Below are 20,518 nucleotides of genomic sequence, written 5' to 3' on the forward strand. Positions count from 1 at the left end.
CCTGACCACTTCCCTCCCCTCTTCATGGGGCTGGAGGGCAGTCACTCCCTGCAGCTCCCTCCAATGCCTGGATGTCTCCAGAAAACCCTCAAGCAACATGTGGCTTTGAGCTGGTTCCTGGCTGAGGGGGTGGGAAAGGAAAGGAGGTGGAAATTCCTGAAGACTCAGTCTTGAGGGAACAAATGAATCTTCTTCTTCCCGGTCTCCTCGGCAGCTGCTGAGCTGCAGAATTTACCGGAGTCCTTCACGCTCTGTGACAGACTGCTAACGAAAGGGAGGCCAGGCTTCTGTGACTGCCTCCTTTGGTTTCTTATTAGTTGGGGGATTCTATCCCCAAGAGGGAACAAGTGACTGGAAGCCAGCAGGATCCCACAGAGCCCTGTAGCCTGTCAGCAGGGCTTGGCTTGAAAGGCCTCTGCAGAGGGCCACCCAGGGGGCTGTTCCCAGCTCCAAGTACCTGCCAGGGATGTGAAACATGCCCTGGGACTAATTGTAACCAGATGGGCAGGGCGGCCCCTCCACCTGGCCTCCTCCGCAGAACTGCTTAGGGTTCTGGCATAGTGGAGAAGCTTCTCTGAGTTCTCTGATCCTGGTTTTTGCTCCAGACCACATGCCTGGGAACAGAAGCAACAGTCCTGGCCCTGGCCAGATGGAAAGATGAGGAACTTAGGCAGGACCTAAGAGGTCATCCAGCACAATGGTTCTCAGCCCAGGCTGCACATGAGCTTTTTTAAAGCTACCTGGGCCTGAGCCCTGCCCCAGATCACTACATAAAAATCACTTGGGAAGGGGCCCAGGTGCTGCTTTATTTTAAAAGCTTCCCAGATGTTCTCATGTGCTGTTCAGGTTGAGAACTGCTGAAATTCTCCTTTATAAACACTTCTGGATTGAGGAAGCGGCCACCCCAAGGTCACACGGTCAGAATCAGTGATTCCTTCTCCTGCTCCCAGCCTGGAATTTGTTCTCTCACGCCATGATGGTGCTTTCTCTCCCGTGTCCCCATGGCCCATCAGCCCTAGACAGTGTCTATGAAAGATTGCAGTTGTCTTTTTTTCTCCTGCTTTGCTTATTTTAGTTGGCAATTTAAGTCCCTCCCTTCCTCTAAACCATGCATACATGCACTTCCCGTAAGGAGGCACTGCCTGATGGCCCTAGTCCCTGTGAGATCTCAGGATGTGACCCATCCCTTGCTTAACACGTGATCTGAGGACCAGAGGCATCAGTGTTAGCTGGAAGATTGTGAGAAAGGCCTCTGTGTGTCTCCACTCAGTCCAGACCCACTGAATCTGAGTCTGCATTTTAGCTGTTTGTTTAAAATAGGCTGTCTATCAGATTCATTGGTGCAGGTTTTGTCTCAAAGATGGAATTGCCTTCTTCTGAGAAAGGAATGTCTTACATATAGCATGAAATGATACAGTACAACTCAAGGCACATAGTAGGTGTCCTTTACCTTTTGGTTGACCTGAAATTATCCCTTCCAGCTGTCCAGAGTGTGGAGATCTCAGGAGGAGGGACAAAGAGTCAGGAAATCCTCAGCAACTCAGGCTAAGCCCACAGCAGCCTTCTTTTCAGCTGTCAGTGGAGAGGCTCCTGTGGTAGAGTGAGCCTGGAACGGGGGAGAAGGAATTGTGCATCCCCTCATGGCTGTACCAGGTCTGTGGTGGATGGCTGTTCTCTTCCCACTCTTCCCACTGACTCCCTGCGATCCAGGCAGATAGTGCAACTTTGTGATATCTGCTCCACTACCTTCTGGGGTTGTTCTCAATTTGGGGCACCTAGTAGGCATTCAGTAAGTGTTTTTTTTTTTTTTTAATCAGTATATATTAATTGTATAAAGGTGTTTCATTGTGATATTTCTACACATGCATATGGTATACTTTAATCAAATTCACTCCCCCTATTACTTTCTCATATCCCCCTTCCCCTCTTTTTTTTAAGTTTTAACAGATTTTATTATTCTATTTTCATTCATGTATATAAAGTACTTCAATCATATTCAACTCCCCACGCTTCAGCAAGTGTTTTGACTTAGGGTCAAGTGTGACCCATTTGTGAAATCTCTGATACCTCTAGTCTTGTTAATACATACGATCATCTTTTTAATCTCTCCTTTTCCCGTTTTCTGGATGGACAAACTGAGACTTCAGGTTCTGGGTCAGATGTGAGCAGAACCATGTGTTCCTGATGCTACCATTGGGGTGTCTGGAAGAAGAGATCAGGGACTTACCCAGCTCCTAGTGGAAGAGGGAGCAAAGGTGGACAGAAGACTAGAACCTTAAATCACTTCCCTAAAACAATTGCCGCTCACCACTAGCATGTCACCTGGCACTCATTAAATGTGTAAGCACCTTCACTGGAGGCTTGCGCCGTCTGCATGCTTTATCCTTTGCCCAATAACCATTAATCAGCCCGTAGCAGCAGTGCCAGCCCGGTGAGGGCTGGGTCTTGCCTGGCAACCACAATCTGTTCCTATTTCATCAAAAAAATAAAATGAATATGATGGTGTGTTTCTCTCCCACCTTCAGCATGAAAGAGTGGAGGATCAGAGCTCTCTCTCCATCCCCACCCCCACCCCTTGATGAAAAATTAACCAGCTGTGCAGAGTGAATGAATCCCTAAAGGGGAGTGAGGTGTCTGATGTGAGCTGGGCTGGGTTCTGGGAGCTCCAAAAATCCTCCTGATTGTTAATTCTCCAGCACTGGATGCTTGGAGCAGCCTCGGACAGGTGTGTGTGGCATGTTAATTGGCCACTTCTCCTGGAGCCAGCTGTGCCCAGCTACTGGTGGAGCCAGACAGCCTTGGTCGGGCTTTTGATGTGATGCAAGCCCCCGTGTGATTTGGGGGAAATGGAATAACTTGGAGCACACTACTTGTTTACTTCTGTCTCTATCTACTCTTTAGTTGGCTTCCTGAGAATAGAGCCTGGGTCTTATTTGCATCTGAACCCCAGTACCTCACGGAGACTGACACATAGCAGTGACTGTACTAAATGAATGAATGAGTAAAGGCTTGGCAATGGGCCAAGAGTCTCCTCTACAGTTTCATCTCAGTCTTTGGGACCTCATTCATCCTTTCATTCATTCTTAATTCTCATTCGCACATACATTCATAGAACACTAGGTACTGGCCTTGTTCTAGAGCTAGAGATTCAGAGATAAGATTCTCCATTCACTGCCCTCAAGATCTTCACAACATGATGGGTCATGGGTCAGTAACTGAAAACAGTAAGAAGTGAATGGTAGCCTGGAGAGGGAACTTCTGAGGCCCTGTGGGAACCTGAGGAGGGCACCAACTCCACTGAGAATACAAAGTGAGGTGTAGGGTGGAGCGGTAACAATATGATGCTTGAGCAGAGCCCAGAAGGGTGCATAGGAGTTAGCCAGGAGACTTTGCTGGGAGAAAGGGGTTTTGGGTAGAGGGAGCCAAGGCAGATGCAGGACAAATCCCTAACACCAATGTCCTACAATGGCAGAGGTGGAGCACCAAGAGTGTCTCTACCTACTTCCTGCCATGGGTGGTCCCATTTTCCCAGCCCAGCTCTGGTGGGATGGTACAGTGGAAAGAACAAGGGATGGGGTCAAGAGATAGATCAGGTGTCACCAGTTCTGTGATCCCTTGTGTTGGAGACATTTGGTGGACCCTAAGTTTCTCTGCCTCCTGAGGCGTGGGATAACAGTGAACCTCTCAAGATCTGGCTGAGAAGTTCAATGAGCAGCTTCAAGGGCCAGGATGACTATACTTTCCTCTGACATCCTTGGCTGTGGACTAGTTCTCTTTCTTCCCACTCTGGGTCAAGCAGGCTGGCTCCAAGTGTGCTGTAAGGCCTTCTAGCCCCAAGATGTAGAACTATGTCTCCTGAGCAGAGGCTGAGTTGTCCTCTTAAATCTTAGGCTAGCCACTGCAGGAAACAGTTTGGTGATTTTTCAAAAACTAACCAGAGAATTACCACTTGAGGCAGTCACTCCACTCCTATATATAAATCCCAAAGAATTGAAAATAGGGGTTCAAACACCCAGATTCATAACAGCATTATACACAATAACCAAATAGTAGAAACAACCCAAGTTTTCATCAACTGATGAATGATTAAACAAAATGTGGCATATCCACACAATGGAATATTATTCTGCCATAAAAAGGAATGAAGTTCTGACACATGCTTCAGCATGGGTGAACCTTAGAAATGTTATGATAAGAAAAACAAATCAGACAAAAATATTGTATGATTTTACTTTATGAGTAGGCAAATTAATGAAGCAGGAAGTAGATTAGGGTTTCCTGGGGGGGGGAAGCCAGTGAGGATGGGAAGTTATTGATTTAAAGTATACAGAATTTCTGTTTGGGGTGATAGAAAAGTTTTAAGAACAAATAGTAGTGGTGTTTGCACCACAGTGTGGATGTAATTATATCAGTGAATTGTACACTTAAAAATGGTTAAAATTGCATATTTTAGCTATATATATGTTACTTCAATTTAAACCCTCAGCTGGCTTTTGCAGAAGACGCAGCAGTCAATACTCTCCCCAAATGGCCCCCCTCCTGCCCACCTCCCATCAGACTGTGCTCCCCGCCAGAACTCCCCTCAGCATCGAGTTCTGCCAGGCTGGTGTGTTTCATTTTTGTTTTTATTTTCTGCATCTGCATCTGCCACCACCAGAATCTATTATTGCTCTCTGGGGCTTGTGCCCCTGACAGCGATTATTTGTACATGTAAATCAGAGAGCGGGGACAAAGCTTTAATGAGAGACTCTTTGGAGGTGGTGGTGGTGGCAGCAGGAGAGGAGTGAGTGCCATCCCTCACTGGTACAGTGCTCAGGAGCTGGGCAGGGGTGAAGAGCTGACCCTATCTAGTCCAGATTCAAGGATCTCTTTCTGGAAGTGATGTTGGTTCTGGATTCTGGGGTCTCTGGCTCTGTGTTCTTTAAAAATGGGATTCATTGTGGATTCTGAGCTCCTACCTCAAGGTTGGGCACATAGCAGGCACTCCAGTTAGGAGTGATGGGACTTAGCACTCATGGGAAGGCAGGTTTCATTCATGAGGTCGACGGCAGCAGCCTCTTCCTTTCTCTCTTTCCTTTGCTGTCTATCAGATGCTTTGCAGTCCTCCCAAGCAGGCAGCAATTTATCTCAACCAAGTTCACAGTACTGTATACCTGAGGAGTACTTACCCTAAAAGAGAGGAACTGCATCAGTTCATGACTTGGGACACTAGGCTAGGGAGGTAGCTCACTGATAGAGCATATACTTTGCATGCATGAAGCCCTCGGCTCAGTCTCCAGCACAAATACACACACACGCACATGCACACACACACACACACACACACAAAGTTGGGGCACATATCAATTCCTAATATATAATGGGAAATGGGGGTTCAGGGTGAACTAGAGCCCATAGAGTAGGATACTGTGTGTCATTTGGTTTTATTTCTCTGCAAGGGGCGGTACACTCACCCCATACCACCTAAGGTTGTTTACAGGCCAACACCAAAGGGAAACAGTAAGATATGCAGAATAGTGTTGTACAATATGTCACTGTTATGTTAAAAACACACGTATATATGTGTGTGAAATATTCCTGGGAGTAAATACAAGAATTATAACAGTAATTGGCTCTGGAGATAAAGTGGAAGAATGGGAGATTCAGTCAGAAATAGAAGAACTACATATACAGTACACACATACACATATATATGTGATTTTTCTTACATATACAGAATATACACACATATAGATATATTTTGTACTGCTTAAGTACATTACTACATGCTTTTAGTTACCTAATTTCAAAAGCACATTTTTAATATTTTTAGCCCAACCCCATGTGTTGTAAGTGGGCAGGTGAGTGACATTAGCTCTGCACTCCCTCCCCCTGATTTCTCTTGGTTTTTCTCTGAAGGAGTTTAGAGAAGTGGAGAGAGGCTCTTCTGTCCTTGGCACGCTCAGCCAAGTGTTAGGTGTTACTTGAATTTCTTGGGAGAAATCTTCCTTTTTCAACAATCTATTTCCTTGTTTTCCTGGACAAATGATCCCTGTCTTGCATCTGGCAGCTTCACCCTCTTACCTTGTAGGCATTTATGTTGTTACTGTCGAAGAGCTCCAGAAAAGATTCCTGTTTGTCTTCTGCAAATCTTGTCTCTTATTTAAACTCTGGGAAGTTTGCCTGATGTGAAGTTCTTTTTTGGTTCCTTTTTGTTTGACTAATGCTCTCTCTCTCTCTCTCTCTTTCTCTCTCTCTCTCTCTCTCTCTCTCTCTCTCTTTCACACACACACACACACACACACACACACACACAAGGGGGAGGGCATAAAATCTCTCACCTCTCTTTTGCCTCTTACTAAAATATCTTCAAGATGGCTGTGGATATTAACTTTAATCTCATTTCCCCTGATGTTGATTAAAGGGGGAAAAATCAAAATGTTTCAGAACATTTTGACTAATGGAAAACTGCATGTTAGGAAGGAAGCTGCCTCCTTGGCCGAACTCTGTAGTTGACTGCCACTAATGTTAAAATAATATTTTTCTTAAATCACCAAGCTTCCTAACCTCCCTCTCCTACTTAACTTATAATTTCAGACAATTATTTCCATGCTAACTAGAGGAAATTAACACATTAAACACAAATATAAATTATTCCTGCTGGAAATTGTTTTGAATATTCCTGTTAAGGAACTAGTTGTTATCGTATTTTCATTGCCATGAGTATTTATGGACTGTCTCCTTTGGACCTGCCAGTTACTGTAAGATATTCAGAAGCCTAAGACAAGCCCAGGATCTTATGGCGCTTACAATCTACAGGAGAAAAACTACAAGCTATGAGCCTGAACTGTGGGCAACATTCTATAGCTAGGTGGTCAGTGGGGAGGTATAGAAAAGAATGACTCACACATGAAAAGGAAGAAGTCAGTGCTGAGTGAGAAGTTGAGCTTTGTGGGGAAAGGAGCCCTGGGGGCTGGACCATAAAGGAAGTAAGGACAGGGTGGGGTGGAGAGGTGACATGGCACAGTGAGTAAGTAGAAAACCATGAGCTAGCTCTCCACTGTGGAAAGATTAATGTGCGTGAAGGACATCATGTGATGAGAAGTGAAAGGTACAGAATTGAAAGTAGAAGAGGCCTGAGCATCATCCCCCGGTCTACTCGCCAGCTCTGTGATTTCCAGGGTGTTACTCTTTCCAAAACGAGCAGATCTAAGTCTATTGTGCAAGGTAGTCATAGAGTCATATGAAATCAGGATGGCTTCCTCTATCATCAGTCTTGGGTAGAGAATTGGGGTCCTCTAAGAGTGAGAAGGAAACCCCAGGCTGAGGAACTGGAACTCTGTGGTCTTAGGTGTGAGAACCCACTAAGAATTTTGAGTGTTTGAGCAAAGAAATGAAATAGGAAAGGTCATACTTTAGTCAGATCCATCTGGCCATGGCTTTCAGGAAGACTGACCACACAGCAAGGCAAGAGGTAGGGCCATGTTGGTGCAGATATTTAATCATAAGATACAGGAACATGCCACAGATGCACCTAGAGTTTAGAGCCAGAGTTGGGACAGCCATAATGTCATCAACAAATGAGCAAAGCAGGATGTAAAATCAGTGGTGGGAAAACTGAGCACAGCCAAACATGAGGTGACAGCTGAATATCCAAAGGAATATTCAGTTGAGATGCAAGTCCTTGGGAGAGTGGTCAGCTCTAGAGAAACAGATTTCATAGTCAAATATTCACATGGGTCAGAACTGTGTGTGCATGCAACTCTTAGAGCCTGAGAGCCAAGTGAGGGCTCATGAGTGCCATTTGATGGACACAGTGGTCGGAGGACAAGGACACAGTACACTGGAGGACATGGTGGGAGAGGAGGCAGCTGCAAGAAAGTTTTGTGAGTCAGTCACATGGAACAGGGCAACTTCATGTCAGATGTGACAATGAGGTAAAGGAAAATGAGATTTAAGATAAGGTCACTGGATTTGGCAAGAAGGTGGCCTTCAAAGAGGGCAGTTATAGAGCCTTAGTCAACATGAATTGCCCTCCTTCCTGGCAACCAATCTATTCTATTCTCTCTCTCTCTCTTTCTCTCTCTCTCTCTCTCTCTCTCTCCCTCAACAGTGCTGAGAATCAAACTCAGGGCCTCACACATGCTATGCAGTACTCCACCACTGAACACTGAGTTCCACCCCAGCCCCCTCGTTCTGCAGCATGTTGGCACTTGCCTTTTGCTTGCGTTATACATCCATAGATGGCTATCTTCTGCTCTTCCCTCATTATGCACCATGTGTACTTCTCCCTGTCCAATATGTTTCAACTCTTAGAGAATGTTCTTTTGTTCTTTCCACCCCCGCATCAGCCAGCAGGTAGAAGGCAGCTTTCACCATCCAGTAAAGGGCAAATCCATACTTCCAGTTGCTCGGGTCAGAGCTCTTGGTGTCGTCCTGACTCCTCTTTTTCTCTCACACTCTCCACCCATGTCTTCAGAATGCTCACCAGACATGACTTCCCTCTGCCTCCTTCACTCCCCCCACTAGCTGGAGCCCCTGCCTGGATTACTGCAGTAGCTTCTCAACCTCTTACCCTGCATCCACCCTTTCCCTTTTGGTCTGGGCTCAACCCAGCCCACCAGAGTCTCTATTTAAAATGACAACCAGATCAAGTCACTTTGCTGCTCGAAAGCCCCCTCTTCCAACTCCCTCCGGAAGCGTTTCATTTGAAGGGAGCATTCAAAGCCTTTCCTGTGGCCTGCTCACCCTCATAATCCAGATTCCTGCCTCTTCTGCCAGTCTGCTTGCTCTGTTCCAGCCACACTCACCCCCTTGCTGTGCTCCCAACACATGTGCCCTGTCTTAGACACACTTTCCCCATGTGCCACATAGGTTTCTTCAAGTCTCTTCATCTAACCAATGAGGTTCCCTAACTGCCTTATATAAAAGAGCAAGCCACACCCCTGCCCTTACTCCTGGTACTGCCTGTCTTTTGTCCCACCCTTTCTTCATAGCTCTTCTCTGCATCTGTCATACTATGCATTTACTTATCTGCCTCACCCAATTAGAGTTATGTCCTATGAAGATAGGAGTTTGTTTAATTTATTGCTTTGAACTCAGTGCCTCGGACAGTGTCTGAGTGATTAATAAGTACAGCTGAATAAAGAGAAGGGAAACTAACATTTATAGGGTGTTATGATATGCTAAATTGTGCCTTAAGTATTTTTGCTTATATCATTTATCCCTCACAACAATCCTTGAAACATAATTGTCCCTTAGCATCCATGGGGGATCAGTTCCAGGACCTGCCTCAGATCTCAAAATCCACAGATGCTCAAGTCCCTTACGTAAAATAGGGTAGTATTTGCATATAACCTACACATATCCTCCTGCATACTTTAAATTATCTCCAGATTACTTGTAATGCCTAATACAGTGTAAATGCTATGTAAGTAGTTATGCTGTATTGTTTAGGGAATAATGACAAGAAAAAAAATCTGTGCAGACACAACCAGCAACCATCATAGGCCTAACAAAGTAGCACATGTCAGCAACAATGTAATGTTTAGATCTATCATTAAGTGTACCTGTGAATTTGGAAGACCTACCATATTATGCTTCCCATTATATAGATGAGGAGTGAGATAGCAATACAGATCAGTATTTATTTATTTAAACTGAGGGTTCAGAATAGGAGCAGGTAGCAGGGAGTGAGTAAGTAGATCATTTGACACCAATTTGCTTTCGTTCATTCATCCATAGACTATTCAGCACCTGAACATATCTGGCCCTTGGCTAGTTGCTGGGGATTTAAAGTTGAATAGACAACAATTCTTGATCTCCACTCTAGTGGTAGCAACAGCCATTTAAGCAAATTCTTAGAGTAATGTGAGAAGTACTATAATAGAAGTGGGAACTCACTAGTCCAGAGAAGGGACTGGGGATATGGTTCAGTGGTAGAGTTCTTGCCTAGCATACTCAAGACCCAGGTTTGATCCCCAGCACTGAAAAAAAAGTCAGAGAAGTCTCCATGGACTAGGAGAGGTAACTTTGAGGTAAATCTTTGTGAACTAGTGCTTTACAGTTAAAGAAAAAAAGTGGCTGTTTGTGGAAGGATTGAGATTAAGCCTGGAGCCCTTCTCTGGCCTCTCCAGCCTCATTCAGTGCTGCCTTTCATCATAAACACAAACTTATTATTTCCTGCTACATGATGCTATTTCCTGCTCTTGCAAACGCTGTTTCCTCTGTCTAGAACACTCTCTCTTACCCCACTCCATTTTTATTCGTTGAGGTTCAGCTCAGAGTCATTTCCTTACCCAAGATGAGCCTTGAGCCTGTCCTTGAGCCCTACATTACCCTTCCCATAGATCAGCTCATTTGTCATATTTCCGAAGCTCCCTGCAAACCATCGCCCCTCTGAGAACAGACTTAATCACCTTTGTTCTTGCTGGTGTGTGACATTGTGGGACCTGTCACAAAGTAGACATAAGACATATGATTGTTGGATGGAACTGAGCTTGTGCTAGAGGGGAGGGAAAGGTTTTCAGGACTTGGGAAGACCCATGCACAGTGAAGGACCTTGGGGAGCTGGGTCAAGCAGGCTGTATAAGCTGTAGCCGGTGATTTCTCAGTGCCCTTCTGAATATGGTGTTAAGGAAACAAGTGGAGGAGCACCTGGGCAGTGAATATGCAGGTTGAAACAGGTGACAGGCTCAGATTCTGGGTATCAGGAGGTCTGGAGAAGCAGAGTACTGCTGAGAGACAAGCTTGTGGGCCATCTTGTATATGAATTTCCTGGGCTGGAGGCCACATGGGAAATCTTGGGAAGGGTAGATTTGCTACAGAGTTGTGGGTGCATTAGGGCCTCCCTCCCTGCACACCTGGTCTCCCAGAACACCTGGAATGGCTTATTCCTCAGTCTAGGTGTGCCCGAGTGGAGGGCTCTTTCTGAAAGTGGGCTGAGCTCTGCAGCAACAGCTGGAGGGGCTGGCACTGACTCTAGAGTGGGCAAAGCACAGCCACTGATTCTTCTCTTGAGTGCCTCAGCTCCCTGAGATCCTGGGGCCTGGGCCAGGTATAGGCAGGTCTCCAGGCATCACACTCTGAGCAGCTAGAAGGGCAGCCCAGTGTCAAGCACAGAATAAATACTTGGAATCAATGAATAAAAGCTAAGTTTCAGGGCTGTAAGAAGAGGCCATCCTTGAACTCAGATGTGGCTCCTGACCTTTGATGCATTCCTGAAGTCTCCTTAAACCCTGTGGCATGCCCATGAGTCAGTCACTCCCCACTGGTCTTTTCCTCAGACCCTATCTGGCCATTGGTTATCACATCAGAGTGCAAGAAATTGCTTTCTTGGAGACACACTCTAAAGCCACTTCTGTCAGAGCATGCAACCCTGGTTGCTTACCTCCCCTCCTTGGGCTCAGGATTCCAGAGCCAGTTTAAATGAGCTCCTCTGATTCTTCCCCAAGGAAATGGAGAACTGGTCAAGGCCCAGGAGGAGGGCAGGGTGGTGGCATGCAGGTGAGCTCAGCTAGGAATCAGGATGGGCAGTTATGGGTCTTGGCAGCACCATCCTCATGACCTTGGGCAAGCCATTCAGCATCTCTGGCCCTCAATGTATTTATTGATTAAACGCAGTTAATAATATCTATCATGTTTATCTCAAAGAACTGCTGGGAACAATTAAATGATGTATGTTTTTACAAATGTCACTGGGAAAAGTCTGGTTATGGTCCTGAGGGCTTCCTCATCCCCCTACCTGAGAGTGAGGGTTCTTCTACCTGGGCACTTGGCTTCCAGGGCTTAAGTTCTGGGGCAGAAGCAACCATTGGGCTTCCCCAATACTGTTGCACAAACCCAGAAGGACCAGAAATATCAGGTCTCATCTTGCATCTCCACATTTGTTTCTGAGCCTCCCCTCTGCCTTCCTCATGACAGTGTTGTGCTGGAGATGAACTGGCCTTAGGCCTAGGAGATGGACATCTCCATAAAGGGCCAAAACTTAGTCCTGCACTGACTCTCCAGGGGAGCAGAGAAAGATAGCTAGAGCTGGGGTCTGAGCTGTGAGGTCTTCCACACAGCAGTGTAGAGGGTGGGGTTGGGGACAGAAAGGGGGTTGAGAGGAGTGGTTCACATCCTTTGCATGCAATGGCATCTTTGGAGTGAGCAAAGCTGGCCAAGCTGAAGACAGGGTATCTCTCTTTGCCCATATCCCTTTATCACTCTTTTAGCTACTTATATAATAATTATAATAGGCATTGGGCTCAGTGGTAGAGCACTTGCCTAGCATGTGTATGAAGCCCAGTTCAATCCCCAGCACAGTAGTAGTAGTAATGATAATAGCAGCTAGAATTTTTGAATACCATGTACTTGGCCCTGTGCTAAACGCACTAATGTATTATCCCATTTAATCTATTTAGGGGTATTATTATTATTACTACTATTAACCCCATTTTACAAATGAGGCCACAGAAGCACAGAGAAGTTAAGCAACTTGCCACAATTCTCTACTGGCAAGTAGTAAAGTTGAGATTCAAACTCTGGCATTCAGACTCTCAAGCCCATACTCTTAGCCACTATTAAAGGAAAAGGAAGAAATGGTACATTAACCTAATAGAGACTCTGGGTACTCAGTGTGTGTCAGGGTGGCTAGATATAGGTGAGTGTGAGTGTGTTTGTGTTGGGGGTGCTGGTGGGAGAGAGAAGGCAGGAGAGGTGGATACAAAGGAGAGGAGAAAGGGCAGTTGAAAATGCCTGTAGAAGCCAGATATTGTTTGTCCTAGTAGAACTTGCCCATATCCAAATGGAAAGTCTGCTAGGAAACCTGAAAGCTGAGCTCCTCAGACTCAGGGAAAGCTACTTGGAGTCAGACACAGTACCTGGCATATTGGGGGTATTTAATATTTGTTAGAGACTCAAAGGTAGATGGACAGATAGATAAGTTTCTGGCCTAAGGGCTAGAAGAGGAAGTTTCAAGCTCTAGAAAAACTGCAGTGTGTGGCCTTGGGCAAGCCTCAGTCTCTATTCCCAGTCCCCTCTTCCCAGAAATGAAGGTGCTGTTAATACATGCTTGTTTCTGCCCCAGGCTGAAATGTGTGTGAGTTGAGAGTCTGAGCTTGAAGGCATCTCTTCCTTTGTAACCTCCAGGGCCCTGGGCTGGCTCTGGCTCAGGAAGTGTTGTTTGCAGCTTAGATCAGAGGTTGCCAACCTGCTGCTGAGACTGTCTGGGAAAGAAGGGGACAGCAAGGGCAGCAGGTCAGAGAGAAAGTGTCTCAGGTGTGCGAGATCCTCCAGCCCATGACCTGGAACAGGTAAAACCAGACTGTCCTTTGCCTTGGAAAGATCAGTCTTAGGATGCTAAACTCTCACCCTAAAAACCCTTGGGTAGAGATGGGGGCCTCCTAAGCAAGGTGGACTTCTCTTGCATGCAAAAAGAGTGTGGCATTTGATCTCACTTCCCACAGCTGGCAGCATCCAGTCGATATTTTTCTGTGGTGCAGACAGAGTAAAGAGAGAATAAAGTGTTGAATTGTTTGGCATTATCAAGGATTTCAGCTCCCCAGGACTCCTGCATAAAGAGATGGAAATTTTAGCTGCTAGAGCCAAGAAACACACAGAAGTATATGAATTTATTACATATTATCTTTCCCTCTTCCAAACAGCCCTGGAAATGTCAAAAGATCATCTATTGTCTCATCGTTGATAAGAAAACAGTTTGGGTTTGGTGGGCTCCAGACTTGGGCATGAGGCAGACAGGGAGAAGCTATGGGAGGAAGACTGTGATTTCCTAGGGCGACCTTCAGGAGGCCCCACCATCTCTCCAGTTCTCCCTTGTTGGGTGTCGATTTTGCAGGTGGCATTGAAGCCAGGAGAACCATGCTAAGCACCTACTGTGTGCAAAGTTCTGTGTGTGGAGTACAGTGAGTGTCAGCAAGCTCCTTGCTGCAAGGAGAGAGCTTGGGACTGGATGCTTGGCTGACAGGGATCTAAGAGCAGTCTCTACCTCTCATACACATTTTCAGCCTGCCTGGAGAATCCAGAGCCAGGGGTGGCTCTGCTGCCTGGAGGAGGTCCAGGGAGGTCTCTCAAAGAAGGTGACATTGCAGCTGGACCTTGACGGATGAGTAGACACTCTGCTGCCAGAGAGCAAAAGCATTGTAAGCAAAGAGAACAGCATGGATAACAAAAGGCCACACTTGGCCACCAAACCTTTAAGTTAGGCCTGGAGAGATGGAGAGGACCTGAGTCACCTTTCTGGCCCTGAGCTGCCCAGCTCTTGGCCATCCTCTGAGTAACAGGCCATGTCTGATCAGAGATCTATGGTCTGTTTTCCTCTTCTAATGCTGATAGAGGAGTGGAACTCCAACTGATTTTTGCCCCTCACTACTGCTAGAAAGTTGGCTAGTATCATAGCTGGGATCGTGGGCCTCCCAAGAGAAAGCTGGCCCCTGGCTCACTGCCCTGCTGTCCTGCCATGGCTGGAGAAAGGCTGACTTTTGGGGAGCTATTGGCCACCCCCATGTACTGATGAGGCCATGGGGCCAAGAAGGTTGAGTCAGGCTTTCAGAGCATTGTGGGGTGCATAAGACAAGACTGTCTCCATCTCTGCCTTGTTGCCAGGAACTTTCAGTCTCTTGCATGTCCAGGTGCCCGATAAGGAAGTGTCAGCCGAGTCCTTGTGGGCAGATGGCTTTGAGTTCACACGGCCTTTTCCTGTTCTGACTGGACACTCCCTCAAAGAGAGGCTTTATCCCCGTCCATGCCCTCTCTGCCTCCCCTTCCAGTAGAACCTGGGAAGTCAGAGAAAACACAGGGAATATTCGAGTTATGAGAAGCCTTGACAGAACCCCCCAATGCAGCCTAGAATTCTCTGCAGCTATGGTCTGAACCTTCAGCTCACCTTGTAAATCATCTGTCCTTCCTGACCCTCCCTGCCCTTACCTCTAGAGGTAGATCCCAGAGGGTGTCCTGCATATAGCTCAGGCCTCTGTGAGCTCCAGCCTTCAAGGGGGGAGCCAGGTGTGACCGAGCCTCTGCTTCTCCATTTCACCAGCACCTCTTCTTGCTGCTTCCAGGCTGGGTGCTAAGAACCAGGTGAGAAACTTTCTGTCACACAGACAACTTCCAGAACCTTAAGATGTCTCAGTATCTGACAGAATCTTAACCCCAGCTGGTTATGAAGGACCCAAAGCCCTGGAAATAAATGTAACTTAAATTCCTTCCTTTTGAATTCTGCTTTTCAGTTTCCATAGCCTTTTCACATTTGTGTTTCTTAGAACCCTCTAACCAGCCCATGGGGGCCAAAGAGCAGACATTGCTTCAAGCTTGCTTTTATAGATGATGTTGGGGGTACAGACTGAGTGATGTGCCTAGGGTCACACAGATAATTGGTATCAGAGTTGCCTCTGGGACCCAGATTCCAAGTTTCTGGCCATAGCCCCAGACCCTCTGCCACAGCCCCAGGCAGGCCCCAAGCTAGGAAAAGACGCAGAGTGCATGGTAAGCATGTGGATGATGAGTCCCCGGGCCCCCCCCCCCCCAGCCTATTCTCCTGTGAATCATGGCCTCAAAGATCCCTTCTAACTCTATATGGCCTAACCCCACAAGTCTATCACATATACCCTTCTCCTTCTCCTTCTGTTTTGAGGGGAAATGGATAAAAATGGAGGACAAAGCTATGTTTGCATCCCAGAACTAGGGAAAGGAATTGGGCTTACATGGAGGGACAGGCACTAGGAAGATAACACAGAAAAGACACCCCTTACCACTGAAGGATGTGTCATCTAATGGGAGAGACAGCCAGTCAGGTCATCCTACATAGGTAAAGCAAATAGAGGGCTACTTCTATTCTTATGTCCGTTGTAACCCCTGCTCCCTTTACTACCACTCCCTTCCTTTTAGTCCTCCAGATAGATGTGTGGCCTTTCTGAGCAGAGGCAGTGACTGGGGATAATCCCAAATGGCTTCTTGGAGAATGCGGGATATTGCCAGAAGCAGCAAGGGCCCTCCACGATCAGGGAGTCTCAGCAGCCTGCTGGATATAGGAAACACCCCGAGGCTTCCATAGAGAAGGTTGTTCACGTGGGGCAGCTTTGAAATGGGTCCACTTTGGTAGAGACTAAGAAAAGATGACGTCCTGGATGGCAACTCGAACCCCAGAAGCACATCTCGCTCAACTCTGGCCCTGAAAGGTAGACTTTCCATTCCCCCCTCCCAGGCTTACGGGAAGCTGGGTGTTATCTTAAGGTCTATAAATGGCCTGCCTGCTTTTCCAGCTGGAGCTGCTTGTTCAGAACAATTAGCATGCAGTTTAGAGCTGGAATGGAACATATGGCAGGGGGTCCCCAGGAGCCGGTGCATGGCAGGCCAAGAAGGAGAGGAGCAGCCGGGGAGGCATAGGAGAAGGTGTTTGGAAAGGGGGGCTCTGAGCCTGCTGCCTGGTCCAGGTACACTTGCTCTTGGAGGGAACAGACGTAAGGACTGGTGAAAACTCCAGATGCATCTCTGGTCTAGAATGCATTAAACGTGCCCTAAATCAGCATTTTATGTCCAGGGACTTGAAAAGTCCCATAAGCCCAGACAATGGCTTTCCATGGAGAACTTCAGGGCAAGTTCCCAGGCTGGGGTGGGGGGATATTGAGGAACTAATGTCTACCTGGGCACACATTAATCCACTGAATATTCACTTAGGGCCTGCTATATGCCCTGGAAATTAGAGATCCATCTATGAAGCAAACAAGCCAAGATCCCCTGCCCACATGGAGTTTTCATTCAGACAGGGATCACGAGGCATAAATGAGCTGCTGTTGGTATTAGAAGGTATGTTAACCTTTTCCCCTATCCCAGGACCAGAAGTGTATTAGATTCCAGACCTTCTGAATTTTGGAATATTTGCATATACATATGAGAGACCTTGGGGATGGGACCCAGGTCTAAAAGCAAAATTATTTTACATTTCATATACACCTTAAGCACATAGCCTGAAGGTAAAATTTTATACAATATTTTTTGTATACCTGTGTTGTGACTGTGGCCTGTCACGTAAGTTCAGATGTAGAATTTTCTACTTGTATCATGTGGATGCACAAAAAAAGCATTTTGGATTCAGATTTGGGATTTTCGGATTAGGGGTGTTCAACTTGTACATGGTAGTATTGCAATTTCCTTGTTATATGCAAGGATACAGAAATCAAAGTTTCTAGAAAGAATGCTCAGATTCTCTGGAACCTATATCTAAACCCATATGGCCATGTTTACCTTGCCTTGAGGAGGGACAAGGCGTCCACCTGAAGAAACTCCAGTTCTGGGCTCCAAAGTCTCTGAATATGATTGACTAGAGACTCCCAGGGCAGAAAGAGCTCTCATGGATTGCCTCTTGTCTTTTACTGGGGGTCTGGTGACCCATCTGAGGTCACACGGCCAAACTGATAAAACTGGAACCTGGAACTCTGACTTGGAAGCAAGGGAGTCTTTCTATCAAACCACGAGAACTTGCTTAGGTCTTCCCAGCAATCCTACAAGTGTGTTCTCAGGAAGAGCCAACCCCTACTGACCCTGTGCCCTTCTGTGCCTCAGGGACTACACACACCATTGACACCTGCCTCCTGTCACAAGTCAGAGGTCCTCATGTTCTGGACAGTGATTGGTTCTTGGAGCCCCACCCCTGGGCAACAAAAGGGCATAGCAGGAAAGGGACTCTTTGAACAGTACTTCTACCCACCCCTAGCCTACACCTTAAAATGCCCAAAGGAATGGTTGTAAACAGGTGTCTTTCAGGGTCAGGGGCTAAACAGCAGCCTGTCTGGAAGAAAAATGGCAATAACAGCATTGAGGGGGACTGCAAAGGTGGAAAGGAGGGAAGAGAAAAGACGAGCTGACCGAAATGCGGTGGTTATGAGACTTAAATTGGAGCCCAGGGTAGGTAAAGAACACAGCTATAAATCCAGCCTCCTGAAAGAATATTCTGGAGGTAGGAGACACAAGCTCACTTAAAATATGTCTGAGATGAGAACCAAAGATCGTTATTTTTGAGCAAGGATATAAAATGCTAAACACTTCCTTTATTGGTCCTTTTTAAAAGCCAGGTATAAAATACTGCCATTCCCAAGATTGTGTTTTCCTTTTTTCCTCTTTAGTGGCAAAAATTAAAATCTCCTTAAGCCATTAGCCATCACTCCCCAAGGTTAAGACCCCAAAGCAACTCTGCCAAGGACCCCTCCTCTTGTCCAGAAGGTTTGATGGCCCCCCACCAAGCCTCTCACACTCCTTCCAATCCCTCCCTTGGCCCCCATTGGCACCAAATGCCTGCCTGTTGGCAGGTGGCTGGAAAGACTGAAAAGTTTTATGGGTCTGCCCCAGCAGACCCTGTCTCCCACCAGTTGCCAATTTGGCTGGTTGCTCCTCACTCACAAATATCTAATGCTAAAGATATTTAACCCACTGGACCCCTGCCAGGGCAGGCCTACCCTCAGGGGGAAATGGCCTCAATGACTCAGCCTTGGGGCTATGGAATGCCACTTCTGCTCCCAGGGCCACTTCTGTTGGGCTGGTTTTTCTTTCTTCCTTCCCATACTTTCATTCTCTTTTTTCTTTTCTTTCCATCAAAGGCTGGTGCTACCAGAGAAAAAGTTCATAAAAATGTTATGTCCACCATAAAACCCCTAATGTGGCATTCTGCATGATCCATGCATTAACATTAACATTTCCCAGACAGTTATTGTGAGATAATGGTCCCAGCTATAATTCAGCAGTAACGTTCCTTCGAGCAAATGTTATGGAGGAATAAATGACTTGCCGAGTATGCTGCTGCAGTGGGGGTTGGGGGGGAGAGGTGAACAGCTTAAAAATGCAGACTCTGGACCTTAGAGATCCCAGCAGGGCTGTGGAGTTTGGGACTCACTCTATGTCTGACCATGGGCTCTCTGGAGACCACGAGACCAAGACCCCTCTGCTTCTATTTTCACAAAAATCCCATTTTTCTTCCCACTGCTATATGTGGAGAATTTGCCAAGAGAAAGGATTTAAGTCTTTGGGGACATAAAGCTGAGCGGGTGATGAGGGTTTTGGTATTTTAGTCATCATCTTCCTCTCCATTTCCCCCTCTCCATGGGCCCAGCACAGTTTACACTCACCTTTGCTACAGCACTTACCACTTTGTACTTTTATTATTTGTTTTTCATGCCCATGACCTCTGCTAACTGTGCCTCCTTAAGAACAGCATATACATCTTAGTGTCTTTGGTGACCTAGCACAAAGCAGATATTCAATAAATGTTGATTGGAAATAAGAATGGATAGATGGATAGATGGATAGATGGATGGGTGGATGGATGGTTGGATGGGTGATTGGTTGTATGGATGAATGGATAGTTGAAAAGATCCAGAAATGAAAGCAGACTATAAGAGGAACAGGATAGAGGGAAATACCCTAAAATAACATTTATTGAACAAAATCATTAGACTGAAAGCCTACATGGACTTTGGGATCTGCTGCTGTGTTCATTTTCCTCTTCAGGAAGAAAAGGACTGAGGAGTAGGTGTTTGGCCAGGGCTAGAACTATGGACTGTCACTTCACCCTTCTCCTGGAGGCCATCTTGTCACTTTTTCACCCTCTAGGAGCTTGCTCCATGGTGGAGTCACCACATGGGGTACAAATACATCACTATAGCTCAAGGCAGAACACAATGAGTACTGCAAGAGGACATGTGTTCAACTTGGAGACTAGAAAGCTATCACAAAGGATATGGGCCTGGATGAGCAAGACCCCAAAACATAACTGCGTAGGGGAGGAGAACATTTGAGATGGAGGAGTGAGCAGTACAGGCAAAGGCTCAGACATATGGAAACAAGTCCTCACAGCTACTTATTGTCTCAGCATATGTTGAGTGTATGGTCCCCTCCACCAGACCATTTGGCTATGGTCTGATGACTTTCCTGTGAAGGTGCCCCATTACTGCTACTTCTTTCTTATGGATGGTGTATTGGATCACAGGTCTTTTGGCTTGTACCTGGGCTGGACACAGGGGGAGATTAAGTGGGAATCTCATTCCTCCAGAAATGCTAAGAAGGAGAAAAATATCTGTGAAAAGCAGAAGGGAAGACTCTGGCTCTTTTCCAAACACCACATGTCATGGCCACTGCAATCTCTCCCAAGAGCAGTGCCCCAAAATTCCGGATGAGATTTACGATATGGTGAAGGAGATGGCAACCTCTGCAATGCATTCAAAGGACTCTTGGGAGACTTTGCCCCATTCAGAAACATATTCCTAACTCACAGGTGTCATAATGTCCTAGAGCTAGAAGGGACCTTGGAGATTAACTGGTTTTACCTACCATGCTCTGAAGGCATCTCTGTCAGGCATCTTTCATTCTCCTCCTAATGGAATAGCAGGCAGAGCTCTTCCATTCTGGGGCAGTTCTCACTAGTTGAACACCCTCACACGAAGGGGACATTTGTCCATCTGTCACTCCCATCCTGCTGTCCTAGACCTGTTCTCAGACAGCACAATAGAATCCCAGGCCTTCTCTGCACTTTCAGTATGGAAAGTGACAGTCA

General features: G+C 46.4%; 1 protein-coding gene across 12 annotated transcripts in view; it reads left to right on the forward strand.

Annotated features, from left to right (window-relative positions):
• The window catches only part of Pknox2 (PBX/knotted 1 homeobox 2), a 257,000-nt gene that overhangs the window by 118,160 nt on the left and 118,322 nt on the right, over nt 1-20,518 (forward strand). The window contains exons 3-6 of one of the 12 annotated variants that reach the window (XM_074066455.1): nt 13,986-14,120; nt 14,911-15,057; nt 15,865-16,154; nt 16,654-16,782. The exons of 7 other annotated variants lie outside the window; for them this stretch is intronic. The gene's annotated coding sequence lies outside the window, so the exon portion shown is untranslated. Of the gene's footprint in view, nt 1-13,985; nt 14,121-14,614; nt 15,058-15,864; nt 16,155-16,653; nt 16,783-20,518 lie in introns of those variants that run through there. 4 more of the 12 variants (XM_074066456.1, XM_074066458.1, XM_074066457.1 and 1 more) reach the window with 4 other exon arrangements.

The sequence above is a fragment of the Castor canadensis genome, chromosome 2 (assembly GCF_047511655.1).
Source record: "Castor canadensis chromosome 2, mCasCan1.hap1v2, whole genome shotgun sequence".
Taxonomy (NCBI): Eukaryota; Metazoa; Chordata; class Mammalia; order Rodentia; family Castoridae; genus Castor; species Castor canadensis.